Source organism: Momordica charantia (genome assembly GCF_013281855.1).
Source record: "Momordica charantia cultivar OHB3-1 chromosome 6 unlocalized genomic scaffold, Mcharantia_2.0 BLBB01000006.1, whole genome shotgun sequence".
In the NCBI taxonomy this organism is placed as follows: domain Eukaryota; kingdom Viridiplantae; phylum Streptophyta; class Magnoliopsida; order Cucurbitales; family Cucurbitaceae; genus Momordica; species Momordica charantia.
The window spans coordinates 21,233,295-21,249,241 of record NW_028275164.1 but is presented as its reverse complement, the minus strand read 5'-3'; the positions used below and the strand labels follow the sequence as shown (position 1 = coordinate 21,249,241).

Genomic DNA, 15,947 nt, shown 5'->3' with positions numbered 1-15,947 from the left:
ATAATTAATTTAAAATTGTATTATATTATTTAAAATATATTTTTTTTAGTATTTTAGTTATACTTTATATAATTTTATTTAATATCAATCAATTTTATTTTTATATTGAAGTTTTAAAAAATCTTTACACTTTATTTGATATTATTGTTTATTATTTATTTACAATAAATTTTCTTTTACTAATTTAATTTAAAATTAAATATATATTTTTTTGAAATACAAAATTAAATAATTAAAAACTAAAAAATGAGTTGTAATGTTTTATAAATTAAATCGGTTAGATTTACATGTACCATGACAAAAGAAAAAATTGATGGGTCTTCTCGTTAGCAAAGTTTATTTTTAATTAAAAAAAATCATTTTGTTTTTACTTTTAATTACCCCAATCCCTCTCTCCCCCTAGAAAGCCCTATTTTCTTCGTTCGGGCCCCTCTCTCATACCATCCAGCCGCTCCCCCTTTATCTCCATCTCAATCTTCTTCCCATCTTCTTCATATTATTCTCTCTAACAAATCACCAACACTACTATCACTCTGTCTCTCCCTTTCTCTTCCATCCCTTACCTTCCCAAAATCTTGCTCCACTCCAGCAGGTGAACATCCAACAGTGCCCAGAAGATCACGTGGCAGTGCAACCCAACGAATTTGGCACAAAACTCGTCTCCTGTAGATCTAATTGTCCAAACGAACGACGACGATAGACCCGATGGCGTGCAAAACCCATGATGTGAAGACCCAGTCACTGCGTTCCTCTCTACGGTGGTTTGATGCAACAGTAGCGAGTAGTGGTGGCATGAGCTCCTCCGATGACTGTTCAGCGAGCAGGTGCGAGTAGATCCGACACATTCAAATCCACGATGAGAAGAATCGATAGTAAGTGAGTCAGGTGGGTGAGCATAGTTTTTGAGATTGTGTCTGAAAATTAGTCGGTATTTCACACTATTTAGTGCTTTTAAATTTTTGGGTATTTAGACTTTGTGTGAGTTTGTATGTTCTGAATTTCTAAGTTATTTTGGATTGTTTATATTCTGAACTTGTATGAGTATTTTTTATTTTGAAAGCATTTATGGAATATTTGAACTGAATATGTTCTATTTTGATATATGGATTATTTGTGGTCCCAAGAATTTCACTATTTGTTTGTGGTTATGGAAGATCTATGGTTATTTGGGTGTTGAATAAAACTTTGATAATGAAATTTTGAATTTTTTTAAGACTTTTATTCATGAAGCATGATGGTTAATTTATTTTGTGATTTTTTTTTGAATTTGTGGACAATTAGATGGTTTAGAATTTGTTTTAACTGCCATAGTCTTGAGTATATTTTTCATATTTGAGAGCTCAAGTCTAGCTTGTCAAGTCATATTTCAAGATTGTCCATGATTGCTAATGTGTAACCGGTCGACTAGTACATATAAGGTTAATAATTATATGTTTCACTGGTATAATTGAGATTTACTCTCATATTTGATTTAAAATACCCCGAATTGCAAAAAACGAGTGACCCCCCCCCCCCCCTCCCCCCAACTTTAAGTTGTAGTTGAAGGATGAAGTTGTTATATAGGAGGTAACATCGAACAATATACTTGTATATGTTGTTTATGTGTTTATGTCTGATTTTATGTTTTGATGTAGTCTTAACGTGAAACGAGCTAACTCTCGCGTGACAAACTTGAATACCCATGCTTCACGAAAGTTCAATAAATTTTTTAGCTATTTTATTTATTTATTCAACTGTTACTTCAAATGCTGTGGAACCAAATTTTTCAAGTTTTTTTTTTTATTGATTCAGCCTATAAAATTTAATTGGATCTTTCATTTTGTTGTCCATGTTTATAATGTTGGTGGATTCCATTGAAAGATTACAAGGAACTGTAGCAGAGTTCTTTATTGATCATAAGTCTCGGAGAATTACAAGATGCGAAACTGAGAAATACAAGCTGTAAGTAATTTTTTTTTTTGTTCAACATAAATTAGTTCGGGTAGACTCAACAAAAATTCCTCTGTTTCTTCTCGTTGGCGACCGTAGAGACTAGAGGTTCATTTTGTTATTAACCAGCTACTTTTTAACCGCTTTAATGCCAGGGGTATTTGTTCAATTATCAAAATTCCGCACCTTTGAACAAATAGCACTCATGGTCGCTGAACTCTTGGGTTTAATCATCTGGTAAATCCACTAATCAGAGCACACCCAAACAATGCTAAAATTTCGTTTGTGTTACTGCTTTAGTTAGTATATCAGTTGTGTTTTCCTCTATGTTAGAACTTTAGTACATTAGTATTTTCCTCTGTGTGCTTTCTTATTTTTGTCTTGGGATTAAAAACTTTTGTAAAGTAAGTATGTATATATATATATATATATATATATATAAAGAGGTGGGATTACTATTAATTCTTAATACAGGGGATATTTTGAACATGTCTCTTGTTTATCAAATGATTTTAGCCTTTAATTTACCGCCATTACCTATATTTTCATCTGGTTGAGGATTGATAGAGAGTTTGCAAAAAAAAATTAGAGACCACATACTTGGTTCAAATGAATTCTTCCAAGACAATGTTGTAGAGCGCTCCACAATTCAGGAGGTGAAGCCGTCTTTTGTTAGTGCACCAACCTCATTTTTGAAATTTTTGAAATTTTGTTGATGGTTGATCTTCTAGTATATTGGAATCTTAGAGGTGTATTAATGATCTTTATTGAGCATTTGAAAGAAAGTTGTGAAAGTTTGAATGTTAAAAAAGTCCCTTTTGATTTGCTTTGGAAAACTTTTGATCAATTTTTTTATTTTTTATTTTTTATTTTTGCTAATAAAGGATGGAGTATCACTTACTAAAGCTTCTACTTTCAGGAAAGTTCACGATGCTACTCCTCTAACATGGCAGTTGCCATTGGAAGGTTGGTGGTCGTAGCTCGTCAACTTCCACATGCTTTCAATAGAGATTAAATTAGGATTACAACTTACTAGCAAGTGAAGGTACCAATCTCTCTCAGTTACTTATAATTTGCTCTGTTTTCTTCTTCAAGCATATTATAAGCATATCATAAGTTGTGTGTTATGCATTTTTTTTACCAGAAGCTATATATGCCAGAAGCAAAAACATATATAAAAGATCTTGATTATAAGCTTATTCACTTATCTTAAAGGAATTTTGTTATTTTGTAATGTTTGAAACAAAAGCTTCAATCTATATGATGAAGGTAAATAGCAGATTGTGTAGAATTGGTGTGGTATAAATTGAGTAAGGAAGGACTTGATTCACTTGATACACTAAATTTTCACTTTGTTTGAAATTCAATGAAATATTATTTTCTTTTACTTTTTAGATTTACAACTTTACTGCTTGTTGGGTTATTTTTTAGTACATAGTCACCATGTGTAGTTGGGTTTTAGAAGATTCACAACCTTTTTGCATTTTTTTTTGTTGATTCTGTCACTTTATTGTGTTTACTTACTACGAATTTTGAGTTATTTTCTTAAGTCTAGCAAATAAGTGTCGGAGAGAAGTTAAGATGGAAGCATTGAGTTTTTAACCTATAAGAAATTCTTGGTTGGGTTCGTACCTCAACTCGTATGTGGTACTGCATTATTTAAAATTTTGTTTGAATGTTATTGTTTATGTCAAATTTTTTGAGAAAGCTCATTTTCCCAACTTGCTTATTATTGGTTTATATGACAGAAGCAAGCTTCGCACTAGAATGAGAAGTTGTAAGGGTTTTTTATTTTGTCGGACCACATCCAGGTGAGCTTAAGCATGTTGTGGTCATTTCCATCAAAGTTCTATTATAACAAAGGTAAGCTAACTTGCTTTTCATCATTATTCATACTATAGCATTTGAATCTTAAATCTTTCTGAATCGGCCTTGTTATATGCTGTAACTATAGTTAATTTATCACATTTATCAGATTGTTGAGTAAGTTCACAAGGAAGATTGAATATTGATTATAGATACTGTCGTTAGACGAGGAATGTACGTTTACAATCCTTCTGATATACTAGCTAGTTTGTACTATATTGTTCAAGTATATTTTGTGCTGTGCTACTGAAGGATATAGAAGAAGTGTTTGGTTCTTTTGTTATTGTAACCTCTTTTGTTCTGTTTGGAACTTTGTTTGGTCATTTTGTTGGTTATCGTATCATATTATTGTGTAAGTACATAAGAGTTTTATGAATACTTATTATTGATACTTTCGTTATGGGATAATTGTACATTTACAAATCTTATGATTGTACTGATATTTTGTGCTATGTAATTTAAGAAGTGTAGGCATGTCGTTTATTTTAATTGTGCTTCTTCTATTGCGATATTTGTTTGGTTGTTATGTTGGTTGATTTTATCAGATTATTGAGTAAGTTGATAAGGAAGACTATGAATGTTGATTATTTGTAGTGTTGTAGAAGATTAATGTACATTTTCAATCATTGTAATAGTTGTTTAAATTTTTAAATATTATGGGATATTACAAAAAGATGTAGAAGAAGTGTACGTAGGTTGGTTTTTGTTTAATCAATTTTGTTCTGTTGGAATCTGTATTTGCAAATATCACTATTTTGATAGGCTCCTAGTGTGTTTATTTAAGAATGTTATTTGCAAAGATCACGATCCTTTGCAATTTTTAATAGATAAACACGTACTTTTAGAAGTGACTTTCTTTCTTTATTTATCTTTTGTTATTCATTTATCTAACTTGTGTATTGTTTTTTCATTAGGTCTTTCATGACCCCAAAGTAGTCGACAATTAAGAATGCAACTAATTGATGGATGAGCTTCCTTGTTGGGATTGGTGTGTGACTTGTTTAATTCTGTAATTTTTGTTTGTAGGAATTTGAACATGTTTAATATAATGTATTAGCAAGTCCGAGAATACTTTGAGAATACTAATATATTCTAAATTAATATATTAGCTTCCTTGTTCATGTTTAATATATTTCAACTTGTTATCTAAATTAATATATTTGCATGTTCGATCGACATTTTCATTATATGATATCTTCACGACGCTTAATCTTCATCCGTTTTTTTTTTTTGTGATTCTTCACCTCCTATAACTATTTTCGATGAAACTCTACGGTAATATTTTTTACCCATTTCTTTTTTTTTTCAGAGTTCTTTGCGTCTCTCACTAGTTACTCATTCATTCGAACTGGTTGCACTTTGACACAGAAGCCTTATGTGGACGATACGACTCCAGGTAAGAAAAAATCCAATCCTCTATGTAGTTGTCGAGATAGGACGATTGATCTACATCTTTGTCCATAGCCCTGGAGCAGTGTCTCGATCTCCTACGTGTGAAATCAGAGGGACTAGTTCCTATGGAGATTTCGATTGGTCTAATTCCACGTCATATGACGAAAGGGGAGTCGGTGTGGCAGGTTTCAACTAAGAAGAACTGAACCTGAAGGGGAGCCACATAAAAAGAGATTCTAAACAAATGTGAGCTGCAGTCGAACTTGTTGCAAGAAAAGGTAGTTGAATGTGTTAGGCGAAGAGAATATAGTACGTAGAAGCAACTAGAGTCGGCAGTTCGACGACTTAATGCTTGCCAGAGATAGTTCTATAGCCCTTAGGATAAAGACATGAGCATAGGTTTTCAGAGGAGCCTAAAGGCAGAGGTTTCACGATCCAATCTCTCACATGAAGAAAGATAGCCTAGCTCTAGAAAAAAGATACATCATTTAAGTGCTTCATCCAAATTTTGCAGCTTGTGATTGATCTTGTTCCTATTATTCCAAATCGTCCAACACAACATAGCTGCAATACTCGACTCCTCACTGTCAGGGCGATCAAGTAGCGGCTCCCAAACCGAATCAAATGTTCGAGGGCATTCTTTCTCAAGCTAGAAGGAGGGGACACATCTACGCCAGATTCACTGAGCTCTCTAGCATTCTACAAGGATATGTACCACCATCTCTTCACTTAAATGACATCAACAAGCAGGTGAGATATTAATGCCTTTGTGCTTCAAGTTTCTGTTTGTAAAGGATAATGTTCTGTAATGCTTTAGGAGGAACATTTAGCTTTAAAATACTCTTCCATACCTATTTCTTTTTATTGTCATTAGTAGAATATGATGTGATCTTTTAAGTTCATATATAATTTGTAGGCATTTTTAACACTATAGGCACCTCTCTTGTCAAAATGCCATAAGCAGTTGTCATTACTGTCAGTTATGATTATCACTATCTGCTTGATAATATCCACATCCTCTTGCCATAGATAGAAACTTAGCTTTTGAACATCTCATTCCTCATTCTCAATAATGAGGTCAGCCACCAACAAATCATTGAATCTTGTAGGGGGAGTGAATAGGCTTCAAATTACTCTCCCTAGGTATCCATCTATTCATGAATACAAAATTCGATTTTTCATTCCCAACAAGTCTCCTTATACCTTTTAGTTGTAAACCACGACCCAAAAGAAAGCTTCTAAAAAAATAACACAGCTTCGCTCCAAGATCCGCATAGAGCCGAAGAACCTGAAAATACCTTGCCTTTAGAACCTTCGAGACAAGAAGATCATGCGAGGTCACCACCTTCCAAACTTGACTAGCAAGGGGAGCTTGGTTAAAACCTTCAAGCTCCTTAAAGTTCAAACCACCTAGCTCCTTTAAAAGACATGGCTTATCCCAACTCATTAAGTGCATCTTATTATTACCTTCATTCGAGCCCCACCAAAATCTCGCAAACATCTTTGAGAGATCTGCATCAAGAGAGATCGTGAAAAATACATTGCCTTTAGAACCTTCGAGACAAGAAAATCAGGCAAGGTCATCACCTTCCAAACTTAACTGGTAATGAGAACTTGGTTAGAACCTTCAAGCTCCCTAAAGTTCAAACCACCCAACTCCTTTAGAAGGCAAAGCTTATCCCAACTCCATCCAGTTACTTTCATTCGAGACCCACCAAAATCTCACAAACATCATTGAGATATCATTGTAGAAACCCTTTGGTAGTCTAAAAACACTCGTGGAATAGGTAGGAGTAGCTTGACCCACACTTTTGATAAAAACCTTCTTTCCTGTCAAAGAGAAGAATTGCCTCTTGTTAGGGTTGACTTTTTACTGCAGAAACATGTGTCGGTAAGCCTGTTTCACCATGATTTTGACCCTTTTCCCATCATTATTTGCCAAAAATGATTACATATTCTTAAAGTAGAACACGCATAGAAAATTTCTGCATAAAAGTCAAACTATTGTACTTTAGGAAAAATATGAGAAAAATGCGGTTAAAGTCGGAAGAAAATAACAGTTTTCTGTTTTGCAGGAATTGCACCTGGGACAATTTTGGACACCAACTTTGGCAAAACGTGCGTTTTGATTTATGAGGGGCAAGGATGACATTTCATATGTGTTGAATCAAGTTGTAACCGTGAGTCTAAGTCAAATCAGAGTGGTTAGGTGTATCTCAACTCATTTCCACCTAAAAAGGTGGGAAGTTCAACAACTCCAAGGGCCTATATAAGAAAGTCATCCCTTCAGCAGCAAATCATCCATTCCAAGCTCGTTTTCGGCTTCATTTGCTTTCTCCTTTGTTGTAGAACTCGTTCTTAGGCTTTAGGTTCAAGTTTTAGAACTCGTTCTAGCTTACCGTATTACTTTTAATTCAAGTTCTATCTTTTATTCTGCATTTATTTTGTTCTTCTTAAGTTCTTTAGCAAGTTTACACTCCCCTCACACTCGAGAGAGAAGAGGGTCAAGCTAGAACTAATTGTACGGCTCGTTTATTAATTTTAATTCTATGAAAAATACTTCTTTTATGTTTTCGTGTATTTTCTCTCTTTTAATAATATTCTAAATTAGTTATCAACCTCTTTGTGAAATTCCTTCGTCAAAATGATTTGATTTTCAACACACTCAGGATTTTGTCCAGAATTGCGTCTGACACTATTTTGGGTTGGTTTCTAGAAACTTCTCTTTACGTCTTTTTCCATTTGGGCAGTGGGAGTTTAATTTATACACTAAAGCCCAACATGGTGAGTTAGGTAAAATAATATGAAACCAATATGAGATGTGACTTAGACATGAGCACATAAAACATGGTTCTAGACATAGGCCCTCTGACCCATAATGCAAATGAGTTGATAATTATTCTCTAGGATTATAATCATACATAGACATATGATTTTAGGTTACCCTAGCCTCTGCAGCAACCAAAAGCAGTAGTGAAAGAGTAGAACTCAAAATCCCAAGAAAAGCTAGAATTGTGCCTGGGGCATTTTCCCAACAAAGTGTGGTTTCCATGTTTTGCATCAAAACTAAGGTAGAAAGCAAAGGGGTTGAGTTTTATTAGATTGTTTGATAGTTAAAATCCCATACAACAACATTTCATCACTATTTTCTTCATAAACCACAATTACATATTTGAACCATTCACTTCATTAAACTGTTTTGAAAAGCAACAAGTCCCTGAGGATTCGACCTTGGATTACTCCCAAGTATTACTTATGACCGTGTGCACTTGCACGAGTCTCTAATATTTTTGAAGGTAGAGAAAGTCCTAACAAGTTTTTGGCACCGTTGCCAGAGACTTATTTTTCAAAATCATATTCTTTTCAAGTGAATGGCTTCATGTGTGATTGTTGCATACATCTGTCATTGGACTGAATTGTTATATCTAAACTTTAAGGGAAGTTGTGTATGAGCACAGGGTCTGATTGGTTGACCTTTGATCCAACGATTGAAAGAACCCTTAAAAGAATAAGGCGTGAGTAGGGGTTGAGAAAAGAAAGAGAAAATCAAAAAGAGAAAGAAGTTGAAGAAGAGGCCGTCAAGATGAATCGAAATCCATAAGATCCTCCACCTCCACAAAATCCACCTGTGAACGGAGATATGGCAGGTGAAGGAGCAGCAAACCGAGCCGGAGAAGTGCCTAATCCGATCCTTGATAACAGTGATGTAGCCATGCGGAACTATGTCACTCATGCGTTCCACAACATAAATTCAGGGATAAGTAATCCTTTACCTCGAGCCACACAGTTCGAACTTAAGCCAATCATGTTCTAGATGTTGTAGACAATGGACCAGTTCGGAGGATTTTTGACTAACGAAGAGATCCTTACTCCCATCTCAAATCTTTTATTGAAATAACTAATGCATTTCAACTTCCTGGTGTCTCTGAAGATGCACTAAGACTAAAATTTTTTCCTTGTTCTCTCAGGTACGGTGCAAGGACTTGGCTAAACGTGCTAGAACCAAATTCTATCATGACATGGGCAGAACTGACGGATAAATTTTTGGCAAAGTACCACACTTTGACCAGGAACGTAGACCTTCGAGAAGACGTTGTGTCCTTTCGACAAAAGGAGAACGAAGTAGTTCAAGAAGCTTAGAAGCGTTTTAAAGAGTTACTTAGAAGATGTACGAGCCATGGATTGCCCGCACGTGTGTAGATTGAACAATTCTATAAAGGATTGGATCGTTCATCGAGAATGATGTTGAACACCACAGCCAATGACTCATTGTTAGAAAAGTCGGTAAATGAGATTGTTGATATTTTGAACAAGATGATAGACATTAATGACCAAGGAGAAATAGGAAGATCATTGTCAAAGAAGCAAGTATAAACCAGAATCTTTGAGTTGGACAAATTAGTCTCAATGCCAGCCCAGATGACGGTTATGAACCAGATGTTAAAACAGCTGACAATGGAGAAGAAATCCAAAACCGCCACTTCAGCGGCTATCCTTGAACCCTCTACTGTTTTACAAATTTCAGATATATCTTATGTTTATTGTGGTGATAACCACTTGTATGAGAACTGTCCAGCTAATACAGCGTCTGTTTTCTATGTAGGTCAAGGTGCCCAGCGTAATTTCAATCCATATTTAAATACTTACAACCCTGGTTGGAGGCACCATCCAAACTTCTCTTGCAGTAACCAAGGAGGAGTAAGAGCAGTGCGCAAGCACCCACTCAACAGTACAAACAAAACTAAACTCCTCATGGTCTTCCTACACAACCAGCATTGCCGCCACAACAATAAAATTAACAAAGAGCTCAAAATAACACTCAGCAAGGTAGTAGCAATGCAAGTTTGGAGGCCATGATGAAGGAATACATGACGAGGAATGATGCTGCGATGAGAAGCTTGGAGATGCAAGTGGGGCAGATAACAAATGACCTAAAATCTAGACCACAAGGTACATTGCCAGGACACATAGAGAATCTGAAACGAGATCGTAAAGGTAGGAGCAGTGTAAGGCAGTCATCATAAGAAGCGGCTTGAGTTATGATGGACCCTCACTTCTAGATGGAGGAACCGATGCAGTTACACCTGTCCCTGCATCCACCTCCACTCCACAACCAAAAGAGAAAACAGAACCCGTAAGTTCAGAAGAGAAAGGTAAGAAGGGCGACAAAGGTAAGCAAGTAGTGCCTTGCAATACTCCACAGGTAGGTAACTTTAAGATTCCTCCACCTTTCCCCCAAAGATTAGTTAAGAAAAATCATAATAGTCATTTTAAGAAGTTCTTTGAGATTCTAAAACAGTTGCATATAAATATACCTCACATAGATGCCTTAGAACAAATGCCTAACTACACCAAGTTTTTGAAAGATATAATTTATAGGCGTAAGAAGTTAGGAGAGCATGAGACGGTAGCCCTAACAAAGTGCAGTAGTGATACTCTAGGGAATCCATTGCCTGTTAAGTGTAAGGACCCAGGTAGTTTTACTATCCCTTGCTCAATAGGAGGTAAGAATCTAGGGAGAACATTGTGTGACTTAGGAGCGAGCATTAATCTTATGCCTCTTTCTGTCTTTAAAGAGCTAGATATAGGAGAAGCTTGTCCCACTACTGTCCCTTTACAACTAGCTGATAGGTCCATAAAGAAACCGGAAGGGAAAATAGAAGATGTGCTTGTTAAGGTTGATAAGTTTATTTTTCTCGCCGATTTCATAATTTGGATTGTGAAGCAACTCTTAAGGTGCCAATCATTCTTGGGAGGCCGTGTTTAGCAACTGGAGACACAGTATTCAATGTTCGAAAAGGAGAGATCACTATGAAGGTCAATGATGAACAAGTCACTTTCAACGTCCTTGATGCGATGCTTCTCCCGGATGAAGTCGAGGACTGCTCTGCAATAGGGGCAATCATAGAGGAACTTCAGGTGATGATTGTAGAAGTCTTAGAAGCAGATTTGGAGGTCGTAGAAAAGGAAGCGAAAATTGCGTCTGGTGTAATTTTGCCACAATTTGAGCACGTCGAGTTGTTGCAGCCGACAATAGCCGATTTGAAAGCCTTGAAACATTCCATCATTAAACCTCCAGAATTGGAGAAGAAACCCCTAACTTCTCATTTAAAATATGCTTATTTAAGTTTAAACGATACTTTGCCAGTTATTATTTCTTCGTTTTTGTCTAATGAACATGAATCTTTGCTTTTGCAGGTTTTTTCTAAGCACAAAAGGGCTATTGGATGCACCATAACGGACATAAGAGTAATTAGCCCTACTTTTTGCATGCACAAAATCATCCTAGAAGAAGGAGCCACCAATTCTATTGAGAGCCAAATGAGGCTTAACCCCAAAATGAAAGAGGTGGTCAAGAAGGAGATAATAAAATGGTTAAATGCTGGGGTGATCTACCCCATTTCAGATAGCAGCTGGGTTAGCCCGGTTGAATGCGTTCCCAATAAGGGTGGTATGACAGTAATAACTAACGATGACAACGAGTTGATCCCGACAAGGACGATGACTAGTTGGAGAGTGTGTATGGACTATTGTCGCCTGAATAAGGTAACTCGAATAGATCATTTTCCATTTCCCTTTATTGACCAGATGCTTGATCGACTTGCAGGGAAGAAGTGCTATTGCTTTCTAGACGGGTATTCTGGTTACAATTAGATTATAATAGCTCTAGAGGACCAAGAAAAGATTACTTTCATGTGTCCCTACGGTAAATTTGCGTTATGAGGATGTCGTTTGGTCTTTGTAACGCTCCCGCCACCTTCCAGAGATGCATGACCGCTATTTTTTCTGACATGGTAGAAAGCACGATACAAATATTCATGGATGATTTTTCTGTATTTGGTGAGTCGTTTGATGTTTTTTTATAGAATCTAAAGAATGTTTTAAAAGAGTGTGAAGAGACTAACCTTGTTCTTAATTGGATGGACCATAGAAAACATAAGAGGAATTAGCCCTACTTTTTGCATGCACAAAATCATTCTAGAAGAAAGAGCCACCAATTCTATCAAGAGACAAAGGAGGCTCAACCCCAAAATGAAAGAGGAGGTCAAGAAGAAGATAATAAAATGGTTAGACGCTGGGGTGATCTACCCCATTTCAGATAGCAGCTGGGTTAGCCCGGTTCAATGCGTTCCCAAAAAGGGTGGTATGACAGTAATAACTAACGATGACAACGAGTTGATCTTGACAAGAACGGTGACTAGTTGGAGAGTTTGTATGTACTACCGTCGCCTGAATAAGGTAACTCGAAAAGACCATTTTCCACTTCACTTTATTAACCAGATGCTTGATTGTCTTGCAGGGAAGGAGTGCTATTGCTTTCTAGACGAGTATTCTAGTTACAATCAGATTACAATAGCTCTAGAGGAACAAGAAAAGACTACTTTCGCATGTCCCTACGGGACATTTGCGTTTCGGAGGATGCCGTTCGGTCTTTGTAACGCTCCCGCCACCTTCCAGAGATGCATGACCTCTATTTTTTCTGACATGGTAGAAAGCACGGTAGAGATATTCATGGATGATTTTTCTGTGTTTGATGAGTCATTTGATGTTTTTTTAGAGAATTTAAAGAATGTTTTAAAAAGGTGCGAAGAGACTAACCTTGTTCTTAATTGGGAGAAGTGTATTTTATGGTACGCGAAGGTATAGTCTTAGGTCACAGAATTTCAGGAAAATGAATTGAGGTCGATAGGGCTAAAATACACTTGATTGCCAAATTACCCTCTCCCACTAAAGTAAAGGGTGTTAGAAGTTTCTTAGGACATGTGAGTTTCTACCGCCGTTTTATAAAAGATTTTCCAAAAATTTCTAAACCTTTGTGTTAGTTGTCGGAAGTGGATCAACCCTTTGATTTTGATGAAAATTGTTTGAAAGCTTTTAAGACACTTAAAGATGCACTTAGCTCGGCACCTATTATAATTAAACCAGATTGAACTTGCCATTTTAATTAATGTGTGATGCAAGTGATTTTGCTGTAGGTGCGATGTTGGGTCAGCGAAAAGGTAAAGCTCTTCATCCTGTTTATTATGCAAGTAAAACATTGAATAGTAGTCAGTTAAACTACACTGTGATTGAGAAAGAGCTTTTAGCTGTTGTTTTCGCATTTGATAAATCTCGTTCATATTTGATTGGCCACCCCTACTAACGATGTCAAGGTAGTTTCTCTCTTCTTGAAAAAGTTTATTTTCACTAGATATGGTACACCTAAAAGCTTAATTACTGATGAGGGCACACACTTTTTTAAATAGAGCAGTAAGTAATTTGTTAAAAACGTATAACATTCATCATAAGATTGCTACTGCCTATCACCCTCAAACTAATGGATTAGCGGAGGTATCCAATAGAGCAATAAAGTCAATTTTAGAGAAGCCTGTGAATGTGAATATGAAGGACTGAGCTATTAAACTTGATGATGCTTTGTGGACGTATAGAACTGCTTATAACACTCTGTTAGGCATGTCCCTTTATCGCATTGTTTTTGGTAAAGCATGTCATCTTCCGCTAGAATTATAACAGAGAGTGTTTTGGGCTACGCGGAAACTAAATTTTGATTATGTTGTTGTAGGTGAAGCAAGATTGCTACAATTACATGAGTTGGATGAGTTTCGTCAGTTTTCTTATGATAATGCTATGATGTATAAAGAACAAACTAAAAACTGGCACGATAAGAAATTAATGGATAAGAATTTGCAACCTGGAGACTCAGTTTTGTTGTTTAATTCTAGATGTTTTCACATAAACTTAAGTCTAGATGGTCGGGCCCGTTTGTAAATGAACATGTCTATCCACATGGAGATGTGGATTTAAAAGATTTTAAAGGTAATATTTTTAGGGTAAATTGGCATCGAGTTAAAAAATACTTTGGTGAGCATATTGACAGAGGCAAAACCTAAAAAAACAGTAAGTTCAGTCCCTCGGTTGGTGTTGAGGGCGTTTTTATGTAAAATATTTTTTGTCTTCTTTTTACGAAATTTTTACATTTTTTTAAGCCTTTTTTGTGTAGATTCCAAATCTAGTTTTTGTTTTTACATTTGAATTTTGCAAGATCAAGATCTGACCCACGTCAAAATTGCGCCAAGCGCAATTTAAGAGGACAAAAATCGATTTTCGAATTCTGGGCATTATTTTTGTGGGCGTAGTTTGGGTAATGTTTAAATGGGCTTGGAGTTAGTTTTTAAATAGAAAAAGGCTCAATACTAGACCCTATTATGTTTTCAATATGTTTTAAAACATAAAACAAAAAGCAGTAGGTTTTTAAAACCTCCCCCATTTGCGATTTCCACCTCACATCTCCCACTTTGTTTTCAAATCTTCTCTCAAGAAACCATCAAGAATCCCAAATTTTCTCACCTCCCTCTCTTTTTCGGCACACTAAGGGTTTGTTAGAGAAGTTTTTATGTTGATCATGAAGCAAGGGATCAAGAATCATGGAAGGTTCTTCCTCCTCCAAGCCATGTGCGACAAAGAGAAAGGGAAGACGAAAGTATTGTTGTCGCCGCCAACTAAACCGGGTATGATTCCCCTAGAACCACCTGGAACAAAGGTATTTTTTGGTTCTAATGATCCTAGGGTGGTGGAAACTTTATAAAAGTTTGAGAGATTACACCCTAGCCTAGTAAAGAATCGTACCCATAGGTGGTGCAAATTCTGAAAAATAAATATAGAATCACATGATGCTAGGGTTAATAAAGAAGACATTGTGAGAAGAAATTAGGGGAATTTGTTGTTGTTTTTGCTTGAGAACAAGCAAATGGCTAAGTTTGGGGGGTGTGTTAGGGTTGACTTTTTACTGTAGAAACATGTGTCGGTAGGCCTGTTTGACCAGGATTTTGACCCCTTTCCCATCATTATTTGCCAAAAATGATTACATATTTTTAAAGTATAACACACATAGAACATTTTTAAATAAAAGTCAAACTATGGTACTTTAGGAAAAATATGAGAAAACTACGGTTAAAGTCGGAAGAAAATAACAGTTTTCTATTTTGCAGGAATTGCGCCTGGCGCAATTTTGGACACTAACTTTGGCAAAACGTGCGCTTTGATTAATGAGGGGCAATGAGGACGTTTTCTATGTGTTGAATCATGTTGTAATGGTGAGTCTAAGTCAAATGGGAGTTGTTATGTGTATCTAAACTCATTTCCACCTAAAAAGGTGGGAAGTTCAACAACTTCAAGGACCTATATAAGTAAGTCATCCCTCCAGCAGCAAATCATCCCTTTCAAGCTTGTTTTCATCTTCATTTACTTTCTCATTTGTTGTAGAATTAGTTCTTAGGCTTTAGATTCAAGTTTTAGTTGTTATTTCCTTGTATTTTCATACTTTTGCTTACCGTATTGATTTTAATTCAAGTTCTATCTTTTATTTGGCATTTATTATGATCTTCTTAAATTCTTTAGCGAGTTTACACTCCGCTCACACTCGAGATAGAAGAAGGTCAAGCTAGAACTCATTGTACGGCTCGTCTATTCATTTTAATTCAATGAAAAATACTTCCTTTATGTTTTTGTACATTTTCTCTCTTTTAATAATGTTCTAAATTAGTTATCAACCTCTTTGTGGAACGCCTTAGTCAAAATGATTTGATTTTCAACACGCTAGGCATTTTACCCAGAATTGTGCGTGGCATTATTTTGGGTTGGTTTCTAAAAAACTTCTCTTTACGTCTTTTTCCATTTGGGCAGTGAGAACTTGATTTATACACTAAAGCCCAACCCTGAGAAGGGTGAGTTAGGTAAAATAATAGGAAACCAATATGAGA

The 15,947-nt window shown here is 35.9% G+C and overlaps 1 long non-coding RNA gene across 9 annotated transcripts; it reads left to right on the top strand.

The window, feature by feature from the left end:
• The first annotated feature begins 421 nt into the window (after positions 1 to 421).
• Positions 422 to 7,755, top strand: LOC111023575 (uncharacterized). Of its 9 annotated transcripts, none has more exons than XR_002603148.2 (8): positions 423 to 872; positions 1,861 to 1,941; positions 2,085 to 2,166; positions 2,849 to 2,974; positions 3,678 to 3,792; positions 4,710 to 4,783; positions 5,105 to 5,937; positions 7,263 to 7,755. It is a non-coding gene; the product is annotated as an uncharacterized LOC111023575 (long non-coding RNA). The 9 variants fall into 9 exon arrangements; XR_015791598.1 differs by having other exon boundaries at positions 423 to 876; XR_002603147.2 differs by having other exon boundaries at positions 423 to 885.
• The last annotated feature ends 8,192 nt before the right edge of the window (positions 7,756 to 15,947 follow it).